The sequence below is a fragment of the Gasterosteus aculeatus genome, chromosome 17 (genome assembly GCF_964276395.1).
Source record: "Gasterosteus aculeatus chromosome 17, fGasAcu3.hap1.1, whole genome shotgun sequence".
Lineage (NCBI taxonomy): Eukaryota > Metazoa > Chordata > Actinopteri > Perciformes > Gasterosteidae > Gasterosteus > Gasterosteus aculeatus.
The window spans coordinates 6,112,827-6,139,700 of record NC_135705.1 but is presented as its reverse complement, the minus strand read 5'-3'; the positions used below and the strand labels follow the sequence as shown (position 1 = coordinate 6,139,700).

The 26,874-nt window shown below is 46.1% G+C and overlaps 1 protein-coding gene across 2 annotated transcripts in view; it reads right to left on the bottom strand.

The window, feature by feature from the left end:
- Positions 1-25,184, bottom strand: part of gli1 (GLI family zinc finger 1) — a 39,329-nt gene extending 14,145 nt beyond the window's left edge. Inside the window, exon 1 of one of the 2 annotated variants that reach the window (XM_040204562.2) lies at positions 24,813-25,184. The gene's annotated coding sequence lies outside the window, so the exon portion shown is untranslated. Of the gene's footprint in view, positions 1-2,394; positions 2,663-24,812 lie in introns of those variants that run through there. The other variant, XM_040204563.2, reaches the window with a different exon arrangement.
- Between the last annotated feature and the right edge of the window lie 1,690 nt (positions 25,185-26,874).

The following is a 26,874-nucleotide window of genomic DNA, read 5'->3' as shown; positions in this document are numbered from 1 at the left end:
CACTCGTGGTTGAGTCCTTGCTGAAAGGTAGTACCCTGGATGGATATTAGCTGTTTAACTCAATTAGAGGTTGTTGTTTTTTTAACAAGCTCAACAAGTTGTGACTGTGGTCTATCCTAACAAGTTTCCATTCACAGCTTCCTGACCAACGAACAGCTTAACCACCAATAAATAAAATATGGCTTTGTATCCCTGGTGGTCCATTACTCATTCGCTGTCAGAAACCCAGCTCTGCAAAGCTGCTACTAACTTCAACAACAGATATAAAATCCTTCGTCATATAAATCAGAATTTGGATTCAAATGCACCCTGACTCGGTTTCAACACACAGCGGTTTTGTTGCTACACTCTTACTTGTTCGAATATGACCTGCAGATTTAAGTGGACACTGTTCGCTTTAGGTAGATCAACACTATTAACACTTTGTTTTGCACTGCTGTTACAGGCCAATATAGATGCTGACGCAGTGTAATAATAATAATAATAGCAATAGTAGAAAAGCCTCATTCTGCTAAATTTTAACAAAGCCAAAGTGTCCTTCCTCTTGCAGGGATTGGACTGCATTAAGTGATTTTATTTTGGTAAGCATTTGTCCCACGGACCCCCGTTCTCAGGTGATCGTTTGAGTTTGCGGCGCACAAAGAGAAACATTGTTTAGTCTTGCAGCGGTCGGCCATTTGTGACGTCCCCATTAAGCGTCGGTCCTCCTCCCTCTCAGGATGTCTCCACGGAGGACAGACATTTCAACAGGTCACTGCTTGTGTCAGACAAAAGGCCCGATCCGCGCCCACTCCACTGCTTTACTCTCGGGTGTAACACTAAACTGAGGCCAACACATGCCGCCCCCCCCCCCTCCCAATCCGATGTAGAAAGAGGCATTTAATGACAGCCCCTCTCCTCTTAACCTCCTTTCTCCCCTCCTCTTATATGGGAATGTGAGTAGACCCGGTGTGTCTGCGGGATAAACTCCTACTTAGACAACGGCCCAAAGCAAACTCACATGCGCACATCTTGGGAGCGCGTCCCGCAGTGTAAACACCCGTCTCAAACTATTTTCTCCCCGTCTTTCTCCCCCACCCCTTTCCCTCATTCTCTCTGTGTGTCTCCCTCTCTCTCGCTCTCTCCCTCTCTCCTCCCCCGCTGCCTCCACCCTCTCCCCTCGTTCCCTCTCTCCCCCGGCTCATTCCTGCTCCTGCGACCTCTCCCCCGCCCCTCCCCCCCTCCTGGCGGAGCTGCAGTCGAGGTGGGTGTTCTCTGGCTGTTTTGACTTGAGAGACGATAATGGCAGCTATAATGTAGCCAGCCGTTCCTGATGTGGCTGGGGCTTGTGGGGGGATTCTGTTGTGTTAGGGCCGGAGACTGAGTGAGGGAGGGAGGGCGGGGGCTGGGGTGACGGAGGCGGGGACTCGGGCCGTCGGCCAACCAAAGTCCAGATTCTAGCGCATTTTCTTTTTAATCCCCCCCTCTCTCTCTCCTCACCCACCCACCTTTTCTAGCCCCGTTGTTTTCCTACGGTGGTAAACTTTGTTTTTAAATTCCGGCTTTGTTTTTGTAACCCACACCGCCCGCCCGCCCGCCCCCCCCCCACCCTGGACCTACCCCGGCACTGACTCTCCTCCTTCCCAGTTTTTATCCCCCCCCCCCCTCCGCTGTGTTTTTACCCCCTTTTACACCAGACTTTGTGAATTCCTCACAGCTGCTGTAATTTGATGGGGGCTAATGGTGTGAGCAGCGAAGGGCCGCGGGGCCGGAGACGTCCCTGTAATGTACAATAAGCCCCATTCACTGACCTGCTGCAGGGAAGATTAATGTCATATCTACTTCAACAGCTCCTCTGAGTTTCCTTTAAACGGCTTCAATCGTTCTTACGCCAAGGTGAACAATTTCAAAAGACGCCCCAAAAAAGTATTTAAGTATAAAAAAAAAGGTATTTACAGCGCCATTGTGATGATATAACACTTAGCTGTGCTGCTTGAGAAAGCGTTAAATGTAGACTGAATTCATTCATATTTGAAACACCTTTTTGATGCTTTAAAAATGTAGCCGAAATTAATGCAGCGATATAAAGACCACACACATCGCTGAGCCCTATTCGGTAGATATAGTGTTGCTATTAGAAACATACACATTTGAAATACATCTGCAAACCTTCTACTTGAAAGTCGGTGACCTGAAGTGAGCAAATGTCCTCACATGACCAAAATACTACAGATGATCTCAAGGGTTCAAAAAGGGTGTCGTCTGCAAAACCACGTTGCGAAAGCAGAATCACTGAAGCCCTGAACTAACCCCATCGCCCCCCCCCACCCCACCATCACCTCCACACCTCACGTGACCCTCCGCTGCAAACCAGCGGCAGCCGCGGCGCTGATGTCTCACTGCCGGGCTTCTCACCTCGTCGAGATGGCAGAATGAAACGTTGATCCCTTGTTGCTACACAGGCGGAGTGTCTGATGACAGACATCGGGGGCACTGGGGGGGGGGGCTCAACGCGATCACACAGCTGTGGAGAGTAGTGGAGCGGAAAACAGCACCTGAGGTTCCAACTCACTTTTCTTTTTTTCTTTTAAATTAGGCAAACCGATGTAATCTTATTAAACTTGTTCAAAGGGTTATGCTGAGAGGAGCAGAGCAAAGAATGGAAACTACTCGCCAATACAAGCAGCTTCTCAAAGAGCCACTCGAGATGTTTAACGGCTCCATCAGGAGAACAGACGAGCAGCACGTGAGCGTTTCCTTCCTCTTTGGTCTCCGCGTAGCGTTGCTGCTCCTTCACGCCGCCACAACCCCCATTTCTTCTCTGCAGGCCACCCAGCCGCCGTCCTGCACATACCTGTGGTTTCCTGTAGCCCCCCTTTACCTTAAGCCACTCCCCCCACCCCCAACTCTGTCTTATCTCCCCCCTACCACTACTACTACTACGTGTATCAGGTAGGTAAAGGCACAACCACAAATATTTCTTAGAACTCCTTATAAGGAAGAGAAGTGCAGGAAACAGGGGGAGGAAAAAAGGGAGAGAAGGATGGATGGATAAAGCAGATGAGGAGAAGTTGATTCACACAGCTGGCTCCCAGCTGTAGGCCGAGGCGACGCCGCGTTGAAAAAGCCCCATCTATAAACAACGAGGAGCCCAACCCCCGTTTGAAAGAAGGGAAAAAGAAAAAAGAACAAAGCTTTGTCATTGTAAATCCAGCCGAGCGCTCATGAACGTCACCCGACTGCTTGTTGCTCTTTTCCTCCCATCCCTTCTGCAGCGCTACGTGATTTTTCCTCCTGGTTTTGGTCCAATCTGCTCGTCACCGCCGAGGCTTTTACTGACACCGTGGAAGGTAAAAAGCGAATCATCCCCCCCCCAACCCGACACCAGCAAAAATAAAACGTCGACTGCACAAAATCACAGGAGCCGCCTGTTGCACGCTCTCTCTAACGGGGACAAAAACCAGATAATAATCCGTTCGGTTTATAGAGCGACCACAGTGATTATAAGAAAAATAATAATCCTAACAGTCTTGGGTGGGCAGGCGGTATTTATAGCCGGCCTGCTGCTACTTATATTCCTTTGCTGTATAAAACACAGCTGGAAGTGAGAGAGAGAGGAGTCGGAAAACTCCTGAGGAAGAAGAGACGGAGGAAAGAGAGGCAGAAGGGGGATGGAGGTGGGGGGGAAAGTGTCTGCGTGTGTGTGTGTGTGTGTGTGTCTGTGTGCGTGTGGCTGAGAGCAAGATGGACAAAGCAAGGCAGCGAGAGAGAGAAAACGCGAGAGCTACGTGAGGCTGTGTGTGTGTGTGTGTGTGTGTGTGTGTGTGTGTGTTCGTAAACCGCTGCACGGCCCCTCAACAAAACGAGCACAGCGGCAGACACGGACCGCAGACCCCCCCTCTCCCCCCGATGCACACGCTGACCAGGAGAGACACAAACACAAACACCACCACGAGGTTCACCGGGGTGGGTGGGGGGAGGGGGGATTAATCGAGACACATGGAGTTTCTCCACTGCAACAGAAAAGGGAAGATGCTGCACTAATGTTTCGGTTTTTTTAAATGCAATACGCATAACAAGCACATTTTATTTTTGACGCTCATGCAATGAAAAGGTCAACACAGTTCATGCAGACACACCAACAAGGAGGCCAACTGGGAGAAGACGGACGTATGGAAACCTGCTTTGTAACTCGGTTCCCCGTGAATCTTCTCTACTAAAATGAAAAAAATAGTGATCATTGTTTACTAAATATTTAGCAAATACCCTAGCAGCTATTTTCCAACGCTTCCTAATATAAAAACAGGACAAATCTGATTACGGCAAGTAAATATACAAGACTTTTATGCTTGACTTTTGCTCTCATAAGCAGGTATTTGCCGACATCACGTCTCAACAGTAACCATGACCACCAGCGAAAAAGAAAAAAAAACACACTCTGTCTCCTTAAACCGCACGTTTTAAAACATCATAAACAAATGATGTTGTCGCTGCACAAAGCAAAGCAGTCGTTCTCTCCTCACAATGTAAACTGTGTTTAAATTGGTCCCAGTAGCTGAACACACACGTGGAGACTCGCCTTCCTCCGGTCACACGGCTGCGCGCGTCTCTCTCTAGGTTTGCGTGCACAGCCTTGATAAGGGTCATCCTATTTTACCGCGTAACGTCATCACTCGCACTGCTCCCGATTCACAACGCCAGCTTTCCTGCCGCGTTGTCTCGGGCCGCAACTCATCTCCATCATCTTGGGAATCTGCAGAGAGCTACAAACCACACGAGAACTGAGGGCTGCCGCAACCTGTTGATGCATAACAGTCGGGAAGAAGATGCTCTTCTTTCATTCTGCTTCCAATTTGCTAAAAACAAACCTCATCAATTTACACAGTGAGCAAATTACAGAGCAGCTGTTTGGATCATTTATGAAGAGGTGTTACTTCTCCTGTGTGGTCCTTCTCAGAGCGGCTGACTTCATCACTAATATACGGCAGGCGTTTGGTTTAATACCCAGATGTTGGTAGGGGCAAAGCGTCCGGGTGCGTTAGCTTTTAATTGGCTGGGATCCCTCAGTCTTGAGTCATGGCTGTCCAGAGAAATGAGAAGAGGCATTCTTCCATACGTAGGACGATGGAGATGGGAAACAAGTCACTAATTGCACATCAACACAAGGAAGGGGATTGTGTGTGTGTGTGGAGTTCTCCCCAGGCCTGTAATTAAGTGGCATTAGCATAACTAAAAGGAAACAAATGAGCTAATCAGCGGGATTAGCACGCGTTCACACAGACAAATGAAAAACGCACTTTCAAAATAAAAACATGTTTTAGATTTTGCTCTCAAATACACGGATGTGACAACTTGTAAAATGTAAAACCTATGAGGAGGCTCAACAATCTGAGCTGTTGCTCATTTAAAAAATGTTGTTAAATCAACCGGGAGTGAACTACGCTGGTACTAATTAGCTTATTTTATTATTATATTATATTAGTTTTTTGATCCACGAGTTCTCCATTCATCATGCTGTATGAATAAAAATAAAATGTGCATGTTATACGCACTCTCCTGTTAGGTAGCAAAGCGGCCATAATGGAGAAGAAGAAGAACCAAACCTCACAAGGACTAAAAACTCTTTAAAATGTTAAATGTAATCCCTTGAGCAGATTGTCAATGCCTTAAAGGAGACATGAAATCTTAATACAGAACCCAACAAATGGCGGCCATCGGAAATCAGAGATTCGACATCAACAAACATGGTGACGGGAGCAACCAATGGGAATGATTGGTAAACCACTTTGACCATTGTCCACACAGAATAAATAGTTCCCATTGGCATTTGGTCAAAATTACTGGCCGGCTAAATGCTGCTGTTTACATCAGAAAAGTTTATGAGTTGTTTTGCAATCACAGAAGCTTTCTGCTATTCGTCCATGTAAACACTGATCCTATCTCGTGCATGAGGAAGAGGCTCCCTTTCACCGCGTCTCAGCCCTAAATTCCTGCCTGTATCTTCAAGCAGCGCTTAGCGATGCGCAGGGAGCACGAGCACACACACACACACACACACAAGCATATAAAGGCAAACTGTACACAAGGCTCACACATAAACCGCCTCACATCAAATGAAAATTCATGCACACACTGACACACACACAAATACACACACACACACACACACAGGGAATTGAGAGGGCGGCTGACGGCCTCAATGACCCAGGGACCTGATGTGACAAACACAATAAGAAGGGCACCATTTACGTCAGCAGCTTGTGATTGGCTCGCTAAAGACACAAAACACACACACACACACACACACCTTGTGTCTGTCCTGCTCTTTTACTGGGAGATTTCTCGAACCGTCCTTCGTGGGAAGGTAATTTCTTGAAAGGCAAACTAGTAGACAACAATAAAATATGACCAGTGAGCATTAATAAATAAACTAAAGTTTGCAGACACGGCCTGTTAAATACAGACATCCAAGTCGTCACTTATTCAGCTTCAATCCGGACGGGAACTTTAGTTGCATATCTTCATTGACTCTTCATTGACGCTCTTTCCTTACATTTACTTTCAAGTAATTGACCCGTCCCCCACGCAAAAGAAACACGTCCATGTGAGCGTTGTATCATCTACATCACGAACAGAATGTTTGACTTCCGCTACTCACCATAAACCAAACAAAGCTTTCTGGATTTTAAAATGTATGATAAACTTTAAGGAGAGCTGTAACTTCTGCTCAATGTCTGCTTGGGATCTGATGGAGTCGTATGGAACTTCATCATCATTATTATCATCACATCATTGGATTCAAATGAAAAAAATAAAAATACCCACAAGAAATGTTGATGTTGATAGAACAACAAAAACATGCCGTCGGTGAAATTAAAGATGAAAGGAAGGCAAGGAGAGTTAACTTTAACCACGGTTTCCTGTGAAGAAAAAAAAAAATCAATTAGAGTGATTAACTTGGTGGAGGGAAACAAATCTGGCGGCAGTAATGTTGTTGTGCAGCAGGCGATTCACTGACTTTGTGTACGTGTGTGTGTGTGTGTGTGTTCATGCTCTCCTTTCTCCTCTACAAAGGAGGGATGGCGTGAATCAGAAGGGATGGAAGGATAGAGAAATACGGAGAGGTGGAGAACATGAGTGTGATGAAGAGAAAGAAGTGAAGAAAGACAGAAGAGGAGCAGAAAGGGGGGAGAGAGAGAGAGAGAGAGAGAGGGAGAGAGAGCAGCACTATGCTTGAGCAGTCCTTTTGAGAAGAGAGGGACTGGAGACCCATTGTTGGAATCCCATTCCTCACTGTATTGTCCGACCTTATAAATGCAGGGTCAGCAGGAACAATGAAGAACTCTCATTTGTTCACAGTGTCGCCGCAAACAGAGAACGCAGGTGTCGTTTCTGTAAAAGCTTTTAACGGAATCGAGAAAAAGTGCGTGATATATCGAGTGACGAAGTCATCGCGGATATCTCGCCTTTACATTTTAAACAACCCTGAGCTACAAACTGAAGGTGTGGAGGTTGAAAGGAGTGACCTCTGAGGCATGGGAGTGTCTAATGAAAGACGTTTTGGAGTTGCATTATGGGAATTGTAGGATCTTGACCTTAAACCTTAATACATCTAACCCGACTGCTCTGGTTGCCAATTTTAAGAGCAATACCAAATCACTAGAGTACAGCTTTAGGTATCCTTTTCAATTATATTGTCTTATTTAATGATTTAAATCATTAAATATGTTCCAAGTAGAGATAAGGAGAGGAAGAAAAAAAAAACGGTCCTCTCAGGTCACCAGAAGTTTCTTATTCATTACGGCCTATAAAGCCTGACAAAGAGAAAGCTTCTAGCCCTTCTCCTTCTGCCTCTTCACCCCTCTCCCCCCCCCTCCCTCCCTCAGACTCTTCATAGAGAGGACACCCGCTCTCTGAGAGGTTAAAGTCTATCCCGGGGGCTGGAGTTCTCGCGTCTGCCAGGGGCACCTGAAGAGGGGCAAACATTTACCGTCAGAGAAAAGAAAGGGGAGAGAGAAAAAAAGAAAGAAAAGAAATCAACAGGCTGCCCCGAGAGCGGCGGGGCCGCAGCGAGTGCCGCTGTAGGGCCCTCGGGGAGTTTGTCTTGTAATTGAGTCAATTGTTGACCCCCTGTTCAGCCCGTCACCGCAAACCTCGGGGAGGAGAAGCCTGCCCAATAATTAATGTTCTCCCTCGCTCTCTCTCGCTTTCCTCCTTTCCCTCTTCATCTATCTATCTCCTACTCCCTCCCCCCGCTCTTCTTCACTTGTTTTCCGTTGTCTCAGTGGATAATTGTGCTGTGAGTCAAAGGCAGTCATTTAGAGGAGGGGGGGGGGGGGGGGGGGGGGGGGCGGTTAGGGGATCTGCTGAGGCTTACAATCTTCTTTTCACCCCAAATCTTTCTTAGCCCCCCCCTCCCAACACTCACTCTCTCTTCTCCGCTGCATTCTCCCGCTTTTTCATTCCTCCTTTTGTTTGCACCGTGGGATGAATTTTAATCACTCCTCTCTCCAACAATCTCAGTTCCCCCCCCCCCCCCCCCCCCCCCCCTCATTCTTTCCCCTCCTCATTCTCCAGTTTGGTCACTCATTCCACGTTTCCGACTTATACCCGGCACCTTCCTCCCTCACCACTCCTCCACCGATCAGCCGATCGCCCCCCCCCCCCGACACAACCGGGACACACATGTAGCCCTTTGATAACGAGAGGAAGGGAGCATTTGTCACTCCAGGTTTAGCGCAGGCCAAATGTGTTTAACAGGCACGTGGACCGACGGGAACTGGGGGGGAGAGAGAGAGAGAGAAGGCTGGAATGACTAAAAGAGATAGTTAAGGAGGGGGTGATGGGGGGGGGGCAGCAGGACAGAGAGAGGAGGGTCGTATTCTGTTTGTGGAGTGCGATCATTTTTAAATGCCCCCTTCATTGGAGAACACTTTGTTTGCATAAGGGCTATAGTGTTGCGCTCCTATTGTGGCGGCTTATCCCACAGTGCAAGCCGGGGACACTGTTGTCATTCACATTTCAAACATTCACTTATTAACAGATGCTCCTAACGACGATACTCTTTTTACAAAGTGCATTAAAATCCTCGAAAAGGTGAGATTGAAAGCATATTGTTGTGGGAGGTGCAAGTGTAATATCCAGTAAAATGAATAAGGAAAAGGTCATTTCTGGATGTAATCTAGAGGCCACGAGTAAAAGCAATTGATTTAATTTCCTTTTTTTATATACACGAGGCCCCACAGTCCTCATTTTCTTTCATGGTACAGGCAGCCAGCCAGCACATTTGTCCCCTGAAACAGCAGATGACATTTACGAGGGACATCGAAGGGTCAGAGAACCTCTTGGGTTTGCTCTATTTTTTTATTGTGATGTAAGGACTTGAGTGCAAATTACTTGTCAAACAAGTTCATTAACCGAAAGACACAGTGAACTCTTGACCCTCGTGGCAACGTACTGTATGTTTGCAGAGGCTGGCGGACCTACAATATTGGAGGTACAGACTCAATTTTCTGCTACTTTGAAATATAGTAGAAGCATGAAGCAACATTTAAATGGAGCTTGCATTTTTGTGCATGAGTATAGCGCTATCGAGTCACTGTAATAATTTCCCACTTCCCTGTTTGATCTGATGTTATACAGGGGGAGTCAAGTCCGCCCCCCCCCCTCCCCCTCCCCGGCCTCTGTCTCTATCCTTGTGGAGTGTGTGTTAGGAAATCCTGAACAAACCTCGGCTGTTTGTTCTCTCTTTGTCGATGACGGGTTTTTATTGACTTCTGCTATTGACAATCGCTCAACTCCTGTTGGCCTCACACAAGCTGGATAACGCTGTGCAAACAGGTGTATGTACACACATTCCCAATCGGTCCGAAACGCCGTCTCACAAGCTCAAACACCTCGAGGGGAGAACGGAGCGATGAGAAGAAGTGACACACACTGGGCGATCAAGCCTACAGTGTGTGGACACTCGTTTTAAACCCATATAAAAAGGTGGGAATTAGTAGGTTATTCTCCCACGAACAAACGAAAAAGACTTGGACTTTGCTTTGTGCATTTCATGTTAAAAACAATAGTCTTCAGTTACGTGTCTGGATATGTGGGGTGTCCAGGGAGACGAGAAAGGCTTCTGACGACACTTTTTTACAGTCACAGAGACGTTTAAGTCTACATTTTGAAATAAAAAATATATATAAAATAAAAAACGTCCCTCATTACAAACACTGAGCTGCCCTCGGATCCCGACCAGTCCAGTGGTGCTGCTCAGCTGATTGAACTGGTCGGCCTCCAGATGTGTATGTGTGTAACTGCGCATAAGCGTTTGTGCAAAAGAGCGTCCTCCGTGATGGACATTAGAAATAAAACGTGGTTGGAGAGGATTTGGTTGGTCTGGTGGAAAAGACTTCATTTCAGGAGTTGCTAAAATACTGACTACACTCCTGACTAAGGAAAGGGGGGGGGGTCCATATACTTTTGGCCATAAGTCTTACAGAACTTCTTAATTGTGTAGATAAAGTAGCAGCCGAAAGGCAAAACAGCTACATGGACCGGCCGTGATCGCCATTCACAGCCAATTTAACGCATCCAGGGACTCCAGTTAACTGAGATAGGAGAGCAGACCCTCAAGATTCTTTGGCTCTGACTCAGAAAAAGAAAAGAGCTGATTAAGGGAGCCAAAGGGACGAGGGTGTGAGAGAAAGCGAGAGGGAGAGAGTGAGATGGAGAAGTGAGAAAGACAAAAAAAAAAAAAAAACACATGGAGCGGAGAAGAGCTTCTGTGTCAATGGAGCAGATCATGGATGCCAGTAGGGGGCTCAGCCTTCATCACAATGGACCCCCAGCAGAGCCAAGACCCTTAATACCCGTACTCCTATTTCACACATCTTTTCAAAGCACCCATACAAGCCACTTCCAACCCCCCCTTTCCTCCCCCCGGCGCCTCCACACTCGGTGCCCCGTGATTGCAGGCGGGGTGACAATAGCGAGAAAAAAAACCCCTCAGTGGTCCAACTAGGGGCCGTCCGGGGACTCGGGCAGGGGCCAGAGGGACACCTTGTCTTTGTGTATTGGTAGACAATGGAGACATCTCAGGAACAGCAGTAAAAGCTTCCTCTGTCTTGGCAGGGAGCTGTGAAGAATGAGAGGGGCATGGAGTGTCAGCGATAAATGGGTAATTATCATCTGATCTAAAGGTGAAGTGTGGAGCTGTTAATGAGTCGTTGCGTCTCAATCAGTTACCACTGAGAACCTGTTGTGCTGCCACAGAAATGACTGCCGGCAACTGTTTGATGACAGCTGGTGGAAGTCAGAGTGCAGGAGTTTCCTATAAATACTGATAAAACGTAACACGGCATTGATAACAGCGAGAGACCCACCACTAAAACTTATCAAAATGACTGTAGTATTTATCCAAGTATTTTGGGGTGCGATCTGGTCGGTGCAAAGAGAGAGACATGCAAAATGTTCTTTTCTGCCAAAAGAAAACATCTTGAAAAAACGAATCGCAGGGCGCAGGGAGGAAAAATATACCTCAACATCCTGGGCAGTTCCAAGGGGAATTCTGGCCCGGACCCAAACGCTGAAAACAGGGTGAAGAAGGCCGGGCTTTGTGGAGCAACGGGGTAGGGAGCATAGTGAGGGGCGTTGGGTAGCTAGAAAATGATTTACATTGGCAAAAATGTGACTTTTTGTGAAAACTATGACTTGAGGCTTTCAGAAAATGACGTTTTTTTGTGTTCAAAGGGGCATAATTCATCTTTGAACCAGAGTTCTTTCCTAATTTACGGCAAACATAGACTGCAACAAGCCAATTATTTGTGTTAGCCGCTCTGCTGCTGGGGGAGCTCATTGCATATATCCACAAGGTATCGTCAGGCTAACAAGCTATCCTTTAGCCGTGATCTAGCTTAGCGTCACTAGCCTCTCAACGCGGCTGCTGGCCTGCACTCAAGCAGATCCCCCCCCCTCCCCTCCCCAGTTTACGAGGCCCTTCAGTAGCCGACTGGTTGCCAGACAATATGCTTGGTTATGTAAAGACCCTCCTGAACACAAAAGCCAATGTGGGCGCGCGTTACGTGCAGCTCTTCAGAGCCCCGGGTCAGTTAGCAGAAGGGCTCTGCCGCTTTTTTTTAACACTCCAAGTTAAAAAACGTTTGCTCTTCAGCGCGTTTACGGAGAGGACGGGCCGGTGAATTGTCTTCCACCGGCTAATTTTCTCTTCCCCTCGACTTCCAAACCCCACTTGGCTGAGGTTAAACAACTCCCTTGTTGACCTGTGGGAGGGTTGCAGGGTTGCAGTAGGTAGGGCGAGGGTGTAGTTGTATGCGTACGAACACGCTCACATTCTCAGTCTCACATTCTGAACAACTCCGGTTTCTTCCTTGGTGATGTCGCAGTCACATCCAAACGGCAACGGCCCTTAACGTCGATGCGGTATTACACAACACGTGGAACAAATTTCAAAAGAATTCGCCCGAGTCACAGAAAGAAATGAGGCTCGCTAATTTAACGCGTCAACTCAAAATCGGAATTAAATTGTTAACATTTTTTAAAATTTTAATTTTTGACAATCAGTTGTTGCACATACACTAAATCCTGCATACGGAACCTTTAAAGCAAGCAGCAATGTTATGCAATAATATTATGTTTGAAAAGGGTTCTCCACTTCATAATTATTTTAGTCTCAAACTCAGTTCAAGGTTGTGGTACAGATTTGTCTTTCTCTCATGTTAATAAAAACAGGTATGCAAATATGAAATATGTCACCTGCATGCATAGGTGACAACAGACAGCAAGAGGCATCCAGGCAATGACATGGTGGTAAGCCACACACCACCAGTCTGCTCTAATGGCCAACCAGCAGGGCAAGAAGTTCTGAGGTAAAGCAAGCCACTGTGTGTGTGTGTGTGTGTGTGTGTGTGTGTGTGTAAAGGTTCAACTCAAGACACACAGCTTTGCTTACACAGAAATACACACAGATCCCGTTGATGTTTGTTAGCCGCAGACGGTCTCCCAACATGCTGCCTGTGAGTGATCAGGCATGATGTGGAACCACATAAACATGCCAAACCCCTGACCGTGTGAAATTATATAACTGAGCTGTTTGGTTTCCAAGAGGAGCCACAGGATTAGTTTTCTGACTTTTAGAAACTGTGTGCAGGAATATATGTTTGAGGACATTTTGTTAATGCAACGGCTTGTTTTGGAGCAGAACACCATTTTAACGGCGTCCTATGAAAACCGTCTTCAGCTTCACGCTTACAAAGAATGTAAAGGAAAGGTTTGTTGAGAGAAATTGTGAAATAAAAAAAACTTAATGTCACTACGATTTTAAGACTCAATTAGTTGTTTTAATCCACAGATCTGTAAAACTAAGAATGCCCACAAACAGTCACAAAAACACGTATTTAAATTGTGTAATAACTAGAGAGATGATAATCATTTCAGTGTGAAAGAAAGCATAACGACTTCTCAGCCACAGAAATCTACAGACCCAAACAAGATTAGTGGACTGAAGCGGCCAAAAAACGATTTAGATTATTTTTATAAGGCAAAAAGGGCAAACATGTCCCTAATTCCAGCATCCCTCTTGTTTGAGAGTAAAATAGTAATGTCGGGGTTTGGAAATTGTTGAACGGAGAACTTTAGCTATTAGAAGGCATAAACATGGCCTAATGAGTTTTTGCCTATTGACATTTGACAAAAGAGATGTTAAAAAGATTAATTCACAACAAAATAATCACCCCCCCCCCCCCCCCCCTCCATTAAATATTATTTAAAAAGGCAAAATGCAAAGTTTTAGCGGCACAACGAGCACATAAAACCCACGTTTCCAAAAGCCAAATATGTCGACATAACATTTTATTTGGCTGTAGGGCGCAAACAGACCTTTCCTGTATTTATCTCCTAGGGTGAATTAACATTTTCATGCTACTGAAAAGCGTAATTAATTCTGTGCAAGTATACACACTATTTATTTTCCACTGCAACAAGAGACCGTTCGTGTTTTACAGTCTTGTCCCTGAGATGAAACAAATGTGTAGACCACAGTGATCTCCCTCTAATGAGTTTTTTTTTTTTTATCCGGTCCTAAACACACCTCCACCCAGAGAGAGACCCCCCCCCTCCCTCCCCCCTCCCTATCTCTGACCATCTAAACACACACACACACACACACACTTGCACAAAGACACAGCCAGAGACACACAGACGTACATGCGCATGCCGACTGAGACACCCAATCACCCTCACACAAAGTCGGCCGAAACAAGCTGGAGCATGTGTGACGGAGCTCGCTGGTTGGAAACAGAGCTCCGTCTGCCCCGAGGCCGGGCTCTATCCCACAGGAAGCTGGAGTGTGAGCTGGGACACACAAGACGAGGGAGGGAGGGAGGGAGGGAGCAACCACAAGGGCTTAACTCCCCACCAACTGGAGCGACACGTGAGGGCATCTGACTTGCAGCGATGTCGATTTGTTGTTAGTTAAAAGTCGTGGTTTTCATGTTATGAAAAAGTTGCAGAAAACCCGGCGTAGGTCAGAGATCCCTGGCTTCGGATCCGAGTGCTGATCAAAGCGTCGCTTTTAAGCAGAGATTTAAGGAGGGGCAGACTTGAGATGGGAACGGAAACAATGATCTATTGAGGAAGTCTCGGATGAAAATGTTTGTGAAAATTTGATTCAAACACTGTGTGTCTTCTGAAGACCATCGGCTCCCATAAGGACAGTGGAAAAGCACAGTTTTACAGAATGGGACTTTTTTTATGTAGAAAATCTTGGATTTCTGTAACACCTGCAGTTGAATTAACTTCTAAATGAAAGAAGATTCATGTTTGCATTCCTAGAACAATAAGCTGTACAGATCGACACGCAACTCATTGTTTGGACCGTTTTGATGCTAAATCATATAGTTTGAGTACTATCCGACTGAAAATGTTATAAATACATGCTGACATGTAGATCAAGGACTAAAAAACACACAGACTGGTGTGAAACAACTAGCACGGCTCCACAAAATCGCCCCATGCACAACATCCACATCTGGGACGCTGGAGCACACAGCACTTAACATTCACACACAGACGCATTGACACACACAAGTGCTGACCACACTTCTGCTCCACAGCCGCACGGGGAGACGAGTCGATAAATAACCCCTTTGAACGGATCCCGTGGGCCTCCGTGTTCAAAACTTTGAACGGCCAGCGATTGATCTCTACAGCATTACAGCACATTTACGTTCGTATCACAAATGAAAATGTCCTCTTCAATGGACAGCGTGTACCTGTCAGTCAGTCAGTGAGTCAGCAGAGTAGGGCCTTGATGGACCACAGGTGCTAGCAAATAAAAGCTCCACGGCAGAACAACTGGCCGTCCCGACCCGAGTAGGCGATGTCGGGAACGGAGTGACGGGTAAAGTTGGTCCAACTGCTGGAGAAACAATCCGCCGTCGGGAAAGCTCAAGAATGTCACAACCTGCTGCCCGAGTCAGCGCATCTGGAGTTAACTGAAGTTAAGATAAGGCTTTCGGTGTGGAGGCTTCATTTTAGAGACGTGTCTAGTGAGGCACGGTGAAAATGTATGTTGAAACATTCAATTTAAATCTTAAAAAAGGTTGTGAAGCTAAAAGTCCAGCAGCTTCAACAGAGAACATTAAACATAGAGAACAACAAAAAAAATGTAATTCACTCAAAATACTCAGAACCGAGAAGGTCCATTTAGATTTCTGAAGTTTGGTAATGTGTCTTGACAATGAGTGGATGAGGCAGAGTGTTTTTTTCTCCTACTTTTTAATACACAAATGCTTTGGTCTGTTGAGTATAGAAAGAAATGCTCAACGACTTACTAGAGCCGTCGTCCAATCAACAGAACATCACATCTGCTAACCAGCTAATTTCCATATTTTTTCCATTTACAAAAAACGTTAATAAAAAAAGGTACCAAAGCAACTTTTGATCAATGATCTGTTTACTGACTCTTCATTTGTAAGAATATAAAATAACCATATTTTTTTTAATCGAGATTATGTGCACGTTCTACATAGTGGAACCACACAGGGCGGGCAGCATTTCTCTTCTATTTCCCAGCATGCACCGGGCCAAAGGCGGAGAACCAGCCTGCACAGGTCGACCGGCGAGTCGCACGGGGTCGTTCTCCGTGTGAAAAGAAAAGTGCGGGCGGATCCCCGTCGACCCTCGCTGTGCTCAGCCGAGTCTGCTCACATAAGCCCCGACATGAATGCCCAGCGTGGTGCCTCCATCCTCCCCGCAGTCCAAAGACCAAGAGACTCGCTCTCACAGCCTCTTCCTTTCACCGCATGCCGCCCGCTCTCAAAAAAGGCTGCGTCTCTCCCCCCCCTTGCCAGTTACTCTTCCGTTGTCCCGCGCCCCCCCCTTCAAACTTCTGCTAGCAGGTGCATTACTGCGGGAGCTCCTGTGCTTTGGGTGGACCCCCCGCTCTGCAGCCCCCTGGACACGAGGAGCATCAGGAGAAAGAAGTAGAGGAGGAGGAGGAGGACAACAGCTCTGGGCTTGGAGAAACAACAGCTGCGACAGGCGCATTGTCATGATTTTTCACTTAGCTGATCGACATCTTGTCCCCATCTTACAGTATGAAAGGATTTCACCAGTTGGACCTGCAGAACAGTTCAATAAGAACTCTTGAGGATCGGTCCCGAAAAGCAAAGAGACTCTACAGCGAGCGACAAACTGCAGCTTGCTGCATGTAGTATATCTTGCTCCTGCACACGTTTCAGGTGGGAAAAACATTTCGCACAAAAATAGTCTGCTGCAAAAAGCTTAAAATATCAGTTCTTACGCTCTTTCAAATCACGCTAAAACGTTGGAGGCACCGATAACCCTTACGCGGGAAAAGAGGCGTTTTTTTCGGCAGCACGCAGTCACGGTACGAAAGCATCACACCTGCATCCGGGCCTGCAACACGTGCGCGAGCCCTCTCTGCGGGTCTTCTCCAGCAGGAATGATCAGCGGGACGCTTTGTGTGTGGCCAACAACAGCGGCTACCGAAAAACAACGAGCTGTTTTAACACCAAGAACAAGTGTTTAACCGACAGCTGTGTTGCCACGTCGCTTCGCTCCTGCTTTGCTGTGAAATGTGACTCCGGCGTACGAGATGGGGGATTAACACGAGCTTCGTGGATGTTCGCAGACGCTCAGTGTGCTCTGTGGCTTCTTAACGCCGGGCTGCCCTCATGCTTCACCACACACACACACTCACTATAATCATGTGTGTCTTACGGCCCTTCTTTACTGGCTCTCTTTTTGTTAGTTATTGGCTACCAGGAAATGAAGGCCCGCCTCGTGTAATTAATGGGCACAATTATGTAATTGAGAAGTGGTCTGCAGTCTGCTGCAAATAGGACCAGATGTCCTGAAATTCAGTTGTTCTGATCACTTACAGTGGGGTCAGTGCCCGTACTCGCCCCCACGTAGTTACCCAGACCCTCTTTTCTTTCTCTTGTAAATAAAGACTTAATGGTTTACAAGCCTTCCAATAACCATAATACCTTCAGAGCGAATTAGCTCACAAAGGGGCCAGACACAAACAGGCTGGAATGAAACGGCACCACTGGGAAGGCGAAATCCACCCACGTGCATTTCATTTTTTTTTCCCCCAAAAGAAAAGTTTTAACTTGAACGAGAAGTTTATTTTTATCCAAAACATTTTGTTAATCAAAGCTTTGATAAACATTTAAATAAGAAGATAGAAGGATCCCTGCTCATAATAAAGCAACCTTTATTGTTGCTTGTGTGTTTCCGTCGGGTCTCAGGTTGTTGCGACGTGTATGCGTGTGTGTCCGTGTGTGTCAGCACATTATTGCGGTGAACTGAACCAACCGGCCTGTGAATTTGAAGTTGAGATTATTGCCAGGCTGATTTGCATGCTGCTGATGTCATCCCCTCGCTGTGTATTCAGGTCTGCGCCGTTACCGAGGCGAAGGAAACCTCCCCGTTTTCAAAGGTTAAGAGAAACTGGGAAACCGAGGAGGCTTTTCAGCGTTTGGGGAGAACTAGTTTAGATTGTTGAAGGCAACCCGTTGCCTTCAGTCCTCTGGTGTGAAAGCCGCACAGCTGGCGGTTGAGGGAACTACTCTCCTTCGTCATATCCATCGGGGAGATCTAGTCGAGGGCTACATGTGGGCCCGGAAAAACAAACCGGCAGAATAATCTTATCTGATCCGAGTTCTTGCATCGAGACGTGTTCCTGCAGTACACGCTACTTCTTAAAAAAGGGAAATCAGTTGACGGGTGGAATTTCTTTTAACTTATAAGATATGATATAATGATAAAATATTTCTCCATTTAGCCTCCAACAAAGTTTCCAGAGCTCAAAAACTAAACTTTTTTAAACTTTTGTTTTTTTTAATTTAAAGTTGGTTTCTCAATAAGCGGCAGAAAAGGTCAGTTCGTTTAGTCAAGTCAGGCAGCCAGTCAGTCAGTCAGCCAGTCAGCCAGTACGGTTGACTTGTAAATGTGTTCCAGCAGGAAAAGCCAAGCTTCAGAGCAAGGCGAGCAGTCTGGAGTCGGCAACTTTCCCCTGCTCCAGCTAGCGCGCCGCCCTCCCTGCAGCCCACCCAAGAAGCAGCCCATGGGCATAAATTTGAGAGGCTGACTCGCTGCGGATTTAACACAATCTGCATCTCTCTCTCTCTCTCGCTCCCTCCTCCACACTCAGAATGAAATGTTTCTCCCGTCCACCCTTTACTCTCTTATGCCCTTCATTCCGATCCAACGAATTCCACTCTTAATGTAAATTGAAAGCTCTTTCTCAACGTGAGCCAATGATATTATTTTTCTAAAAGGCTGATTAAGTTTGCAAACATGCAACAAATGGACAGGAACTGGGGTTTTTTTTGTTTCTGTGTCCGTCTTCTTCTCTGCTGTGAAGGAGGCGACGGCGAAGCTTTGTTGAAACAAAGTTAATTACACCTTCCAATAGTTTATTGTTTCCTGAAGGGAATTATTTTCTCAATAACAACTTTAGACAAAGTTAGACTTCTAGTTTCCATTTACGTTTTATTGCACCGGACCGCAGGGAACATAACTGTAAAAAAAAAAAAAGGATTTTATTGATGCTCCGGAGAAACATGCGGTCAGTTGGCTTCAGTTTATCTCCAACCAACCAAACAAGCACACCGCATGCTCCTCTTCAACGGAGGATTCGTCGCCGCTTCAGCGACGAAAACAATTAACGGACGCAGCGAATCGATCGGAATGAAGGTGCCGAGAGTTCGGGAAGTGCGGTCAAAGCCCTCCGGACCGAACGCCGTGTCCGATCTGACGTAGCCGATGCGAGGCCCTTCGACTGGGTGCCGTTAGCTTTGACCTGCAGCAGATACGGGTCAGCGTATCAGCGACGGCTCGGCCCGCATTCGGCGCGCGCGTCACTGTGCCGCGTCCCCGCATGAGGACCGACTTCCTGTTGAGGCATCTTATCTGGTCAACGTGGCATCGGCAAACCACTCCAGCTTCGCACAACTGTCGCCGCGAGGCGCAGAGGAGGAGACAATGGGAATGAAGACGGAGATTTATACAGAACTGGAAAGGAAGAGTAAGAGTAAACGTGCAAAGACACAGAATCTTTTTTTTCGTGGCCTTGGGAAGCCGACCACACTGTTCCTTTCTCATGAGTACAAAGCGAGATGGGAATGTGGTTTGGGTCATCTATTGTTTGAAATTTAATTTTTGGAACTATAAACTCGGAACCCATCAAGGAGGTCCTTTGTTTTTACTGGTACGGTTTACGGTAAATGCACCGCGTTAACTCTAAAATTTAAAATCTAAAATAGCTTTTTACACAGAGCAGGAGAATATGCGCCCTCAATCTTGGACAATGCTAGATTTATAATTTGCAAGAGCACAGCATCCTCTAGTATCAAAACTTGACTGAAAGATCCTCAACATCGACATAGTATTGAGGAAAAGTTTGAATTCAATGCATGGACAAATTCCTTGTCTTGTTTACCTTTTCTTTCCTGACCTTAAATAACTAATTCAAAGCATATTTTGACCATGCTAAGCTCTACATGTTTTCTAGAGATGAGTAACTGTGCTTGTCAAGTACTCAAACTCCAGTACCGTATGGGCTGATTGGAAATGCTAATTAGCGCTGAAGCACTCAAATAATTACTCAATGAAAGATCGAGAAGCCGTTGGCCCCCCATGTGCAGTTGCATCTGTGTGCACATCTGACACCTGGACGTGCTGCATACCACTGCATGGGTGACGTGTGTGGAGTTTTGCCCGAGAAAATCTATCGAGCCAACAATCTTCTAAAATGATCTCATCTCAGATAAGAGAGTTGTTGTTGTTCAGAAGAGTCCTAACAAACACACGCAACATGGATATGCTCCCACTTCCTGTTCTCTCCCTGGCTCGCTTCATGGAATTGAATTATTCCACCAGTAAAATGTAATAGCTTATCACATAAAACGGCTGGGAAAATGAAGTGTTACAGAGAAACGGACAAGGAGGAGCAATCTACCCGTCTCCACCTAAAGATTAAATGCCGGATTGCAGGTTTGTCAGCGAGGGAAGAAAGAAATGACAAAGCCTTTTAATCCGCAGTGGTGTTTCGCCCCAATTTAGTTTTGAACTGAAAAAAAAAAGGGCTCAAATCCCATCAAAACTCTGCAGAAGACACGCGTCTCATTGCTGGACGTCAGGCAGTGAGGAGGTCGGGTGCGTAAGACTCATGTGTTGTAAATACTTTGACAATGGCAGCACCCGAACGCACTGTGGCCATGGCAACCTGGTGAAATAACAAACACCGCCCCCTCTTCGCATTTAGGACGGCGCGGCGTTGAGTCATCAGCGGCCAAGAACACACACATTGAAAAGGCACACGTGTACAAGGACACACACACACACACGTGTACAAAATCTTAACAGCCCAAACGCACATCTGCAAACAAGAAACTCCCCCAGCTATTAATTTATCCTGCAGCAGTTCGATTGGTTTTTTATGAAATAACTGAAAGAAAGAAATCACAGGATCTTTTTTTCCCCTCTGCCTGCTCCACAGATGCCGCCAATGTTTCACCTTTTTCATCCAGAGACGACCACCAGCTCTCAAAAGAAAAAAGAACCCGACCACAAGCCCATTGTTGCAAACCGAGCTAAACGTAACAGCGAGGAAATGAGTGAGTGCCACTGTGGGTTGGTGGGTGCATGTGAGAGCAATTCACAATCTCACCTGGATCCGATTAGCTCCAGTTTGATTTCTAATATCAACCACATGAGAGATGATAGTTAACAGTCAACATGCCGAGATGCTTTGACAAACATGCGCACACACGCACGTTTAAAAAAAAAAAAAACGCCACCCTCATTCAGAGGAGGAGGTTCGATGGGAAAAACGGCTCCGCCTTTTGCAGTCAGCATTGATGGTTAAATCTGTATCTCTCACACACACACACACACACACACACACACACACACACACACAATGCTGTCTTATTGCTGCCTGCAGTACCACATGTGACTTAACATTTCATGTCTAGTCTCAAGGCATTAGAGGATGGACTATTCTAGAACACTATTCTATATTAGGAACCAGAACGGTTACTCGGCCCGAGGATCGAGACATCAACTTGTTGGAGGAATTTCAGCCATCGGCAAAGTTTGGGGGCAAAACAGGAAGTAGTGATCTCTTTATGTAGCGAGCAGGAAAATGAGGAGATTTGGGTTTGAGACCGAAGCTTAAGGCAACAAAAACTTTGCTTCAAGTCACTCTAGCTCGGTTTTTTTTCAGTAAGATGTTTGTCTGCAAGAGTAAACAGATGAAATAATTCAGTGAGCAATTTGCTTATACTTTCAGTATTTCTATGTTGATATGAAATATAATTTGGCCAGCATTACATTAAAATGTATACAAGTACGTATACAAGTCAGTATAAACATACGTGGTTACGGTTGAGGTGTTGGTGATGGATGGAGTCATTTGTATTACTGATGAATCTGTCGTTTGGCTTTTTGACGACTTGATTAATTGTTTTCTCTGTAAAATGCTAGAAAATAGTGGAAAGTTATTGGATGCTGCTTCGCCACAACAACCAATATCACCGTGTGCGTCCAGTCGTAAGTGCAGTCTAAACTTTGCCTGATTCGTCCTCCGAAATAGTGACATCTAATACAGCCTCTGACATCCCTCTATTGCTTTCAATTGATTATCTCTGGAGATCAATTTGTCTGATACGCCCTGAAATTAGTGGGAAAGCTCTAAGAGACCACGAACAATGACTCTCAAGAGTATTTCGCGGGACTGCGACATCGCCCCTTTCTAATATGTGCGGCCATTGACTAACGCGTCAAGCTTTCTAAAGTGTCTAATGCCTTTGCCCTCTTGTGTCACTCACGTGTGTTCAATGATACATTTCCAGGAAGAGCGACTTTCAGATTGCTGCCGTCCGGCGGTAACCGCGGCAACCCGAAAAAAAACAATTCACTCCGGTCTCAATGAACAAAGTAACCTTCAAAAACACCAGGCGCCGACGCCGGCGATGTGAGCGAGCGCACCGTCTCCAAACTCGAGGATGGGGGAGAGAAAAGAGTAGCAGGGGATGAAGACGGAGAAAAAGTGTTTGGTTGTGTGTGTGTGTGTGTGTGTGTGTGTCCTCTTTGCTCATGTGTCCTTTGGAGCATCCCCAGGCCTGTCTGCTGTGTTCTAAAGCCGACGGGCTCGGCGCTGTGAGCCTACACGGTGTTAGCCAGGGCCGGCACAGACAGACAGCTGCTATTAAACCCTGATTGTTTCAGGTTCACAGGGTGTGAAAGGGCCTGATTGAGGGGCTGTGATCCCAGTGAGGGTGGTCTTTCTACCCCGCTCTCTCTCTCTCTCTCTCTCGCTATCCCCTCCTCCCTCACTTCCCTCTGACTGGAAGGTGGGAGGGGATTGGGGGTGGGGGGGGGGGGGTGTTACAGGCCTCACGTGACGCATGTTTCTTGCTGAGCGGACCAAAATGGAATCTGGATTTTTTTAAAAAATGTTTTTAATAACACGCCACTTGTTGCCGCCTGCCTCTCTCCGGGTACCGATGTGTCACGCGACTGCGAGATCTACGGGGGGGGGGGGGGGTCCATCCTCAAATGCTTTCATTTCCAGACCACTGTCATCGCTCAAGCTCACGGGGGTTTTAGAGACTTCGGCACTCACTTGGTAAACTAGGCAACTCACGGCAAAAATAATACCAATAGAGACATAGCGCTACGGGTAAGAGTAGAACTGCCCCCCCCCCCCCCCCCCCCCTTTAAGTGATTCCCCGCCTACCTTTGTTTATTCTGTCCTAATGAGACAAGGAATTTGTCCCACCAAATCCAATTGTATTCAGGCCGATAGAGACTTATCAGCGCTCTGATGCGGCGGTGATAAACCGCATCAGTCCTCTCCTGTGACTGGGTGAGGGGGACAGTCGCTTCCTGCATGGTCTATTTGTTTAAGGGCAGTCCCATTAAGGAGCCTTTTGCCCTTAACACACTCGATAAAGACCAGGGAGGGTGAGGAAGCTCCCCTGCAGAGCTTTTCACACGTGGCCAAAGGACAAGTGCACTTTCCTTCTTTTACCCCCCCCCCCCCCCGTCCCCCTGTTTCAACCTTGAGAAAGGCCCGAGTTCCCCTCTGTAAAAAGCCCACACTCGATTTTATATTTTCTTTTTCTCTGTGATCAAACTAAACAAAAAGGTTCTTACGTTCTCTTTTTACTGTTCACCACATACTGAACATCACAACCCTTTTGACCAGCAAAACAAATTTAAACCATACACAAACAAAAAAACATTAGCGAGCACGTAATCCACAACTTCACGTAACAACGTCCAAATAAATCATTGTGTCTCGCTATCCTGTTTATGTAGATCTACTAAAGACCCTTTTGTGGCTCACAAATACACTCCCTCTATGTGTACGAGAGTGCGTCTGTGCAAATACTGTTTGGGGAGGATGTGAGTCTGTGTGCTCAGCACTTCTCACTGTCACTTTGGAATAAATAAGTGTTTGGCTGTCCCATTGAGTCCAGTGTTGACGCTCTTCAGTCCGGGGCCACTGCATGAAGACCAAGCCGGCCTAATCTTCCCACATTAGCAGCTACGGTCACCTCTTACGCAGATAATTAGATTGCATTCAAATCATCGAGGTCAGATTAGAGATGGATATGGGAGGCTTCAATGCATGTTTATTTTAGCCCGGGATAGAACGAAAACAACAACAAAAAAGGCCCCAGCACGTTAATTCAAGATGCACAGGAGCCTGCCGCCTCCCGAGGCCTCACACGGTGATGCTGATGTTTTTGCGTGCGTCTTGACGTAAAGTCACATTTGGAAAAGAAATTGGCACCTCGAGTATTTCATGTTACAGGGCCCAGCTGTTCGGGCCACCCTGAAGCTGTGCCAGATGATTCTTTTTACTTCTATGTTTTTAAAAAAAACTTTTCTTGTAGTCAGACCACCAAAATAGGCACTTCCCCCAAAGACATCAACATACCGAGGCAGGACATGTTAACATGTTTCTGACGTGTGAGCGTAGCGTGTTCTCCACATCAGAAAATACATCCAACGCCTCATCGCGGTGAGGAGGAATCGAACCGCCGAAAAACCGGCGGTTAGTCGAAACATTACGCAACTTAATGACTCAATTGAGCAGCGCACAGGAAGCGTAAAGCAGCCTAATTAGTGGAAAAGAGGACGAAAACAATCCTAAAAAGTGGTGGAAAATAGCAAACACAGCGTTCCGACCACGTAAAAAAAACCTCTTCATTATCCAGCGTTACTTTTCAATGGATGCCAACGATTTTGGACAAAGCGGATGTGAGCCAGCCGATATTTACCTCAGGTCAACGCAGGGACATTCAGCGTGGAGGTCTTCTTGGACCCCGGGAGTCCTCGGAAGAGCTCGGAGGTTCCAAAAAGTAGACTGCGACCGTTTGCAGTAAAGCCTCCTTCCCCCTTCTCCTTCTCCTTCTCCTTCTTCTTCCCTTCCGACTTTCTGGCGAGACGCACTCGGATGGAGAGCAAAAGGAGAACGCAACTTTATCCCGCTTCAACGGCGCGTTTCCATCGCTTTTTCACCAGCCGGAGTCCCGCTTACGCGAACGGTGACAGAAAAATGAGCCCCATGTCCGGACCGTGGAGTCCCTCGAAGCCCCCGGAGTTGGTTGCACACAGCCAATGCGGGAATGCGTGCACCCCCGCCCCCCCCCCCCTCTCCTTCTTCTCCTCCTCCTCCTCCTCCTCCCTCCTTTTCTCCACAGACCGTGGACCACCCCGAAACAGGAAGTTCACTTTTTGTTTTTCTTAAAAAAAAAAAAGGACCACGCTGCCTCAGTTTTCACCCTCCAAATTAACATGCACTGCAGATTATCCAGCCAGGCTCGTGCACATTCAATCCCTCGCGCTTTTTCTTTCAGAATAAATGACGGTAAAAAATTGTAGCATTCTAGTTAAATAAAGACATTGCAGGACGCGTGCAATGTAAGAGTTTAACGTGCGCTGCTTTATGTGTATTAGGGTAATCTATCTGTACATGTTTTTGTTTACTTTAATAGTGTAACTTCGTGTGTGTGTGTGTGTGTGTGTGTGTGTGTGTGTGTGTGTGTGTGTGTGTGTGTGTGTGTGTGTGTGTGTGTGTGTGTGTGTGTGGCTACGTGTGGGGATGCTGCAGAGCTTTCCCAGTAAAAAGAAGAAAAAAAAGAACAAAACCTGGACTGGATTTCCAAGAGCACCACAACTGGAACAAGTGGCAGCAAAAAACACAACAGCATCACCAAAGTGTAGAAATATATGTTTGGGATCATAAGTATAAACACGGCTCATTTCAGAAGAATATCCATTCTATTATTTTGTCATGATTTCATGTCCATTACTGGGTACTTAAATGTTAAAGCAGGTAAACTGGTAAAGTACAAAGCTCCTTTTAATGGCTTATTACGGCTTGGAAATTACCCTCCAAGTCTTATCCTAACCAACAATACATTAAAATTCATTTGTTGATTTATATTTTCTGTATTTGCATTATTAAACTGAATCTGCAAAGTAACTGAAGTTGTCATTGAAACGTAGAGCAGTAAAAAGAACAGTAGTGGCAGAAGTCGCAGTAATGGAAATACTATGAGTACCTCACTGGTCTTACTGTGGTTACAGCCGGCATCGTGTCAGCACATCCATCCTCCCCTTCCCACTCAGGGACACGCAGATGACACTTTTGCTGCAGTTTGCACCACATGAAAGGTTTGCACTGTTAGCAGTGTTAGCTCTGTGAAGGTGCAGGTATGTTGCAGCTTCACATTCTGTACTTTGGTAAATGCACAGCCTTTTATTTCGGTTTTATATAGAGAACACGTTCATGCAACGTATGCAAATAACAATCAAAGTATCCATCACATTAGCATTTTACAATGCAATATTGAACAACTGAGGGGCCACTGGTCACTTACTTGTTGGTTGAGTTGGTCGAGTCAGCCCTGGATTCAGGGACACGTGTCCTAATGTTTTCAGGGTTAGGTATTTGGTTGTATCCAAATGTATTATATTATTTAAGAGGATATGCTACAATGAATTAAAACATCAACGAAAGCACGTCTTGCATAAGAGTTTCAAAATGTAGTTCTAACACCTGAACTAGAATGAATGAACTGTTGTTCTGTGTGTGCTGAATGAATGAATGATGGTAAACTATTTGACACATAGAGGCCAAGTAGTATTGTTGCATCAATATCATTATTATGCATTTTAGGCTTTTGTAATTTCGGTCACATAAAAATGGCTCTCTTAACCGCGGCCGAAAATGGCCAACTCACAGCTTTACCACTGCAATACACAAGCTAACGGGGGATGTTGAGGTGACTTTGAATGTAGAGTCTATAGTTTCATTCAACATCACACATCTATCAA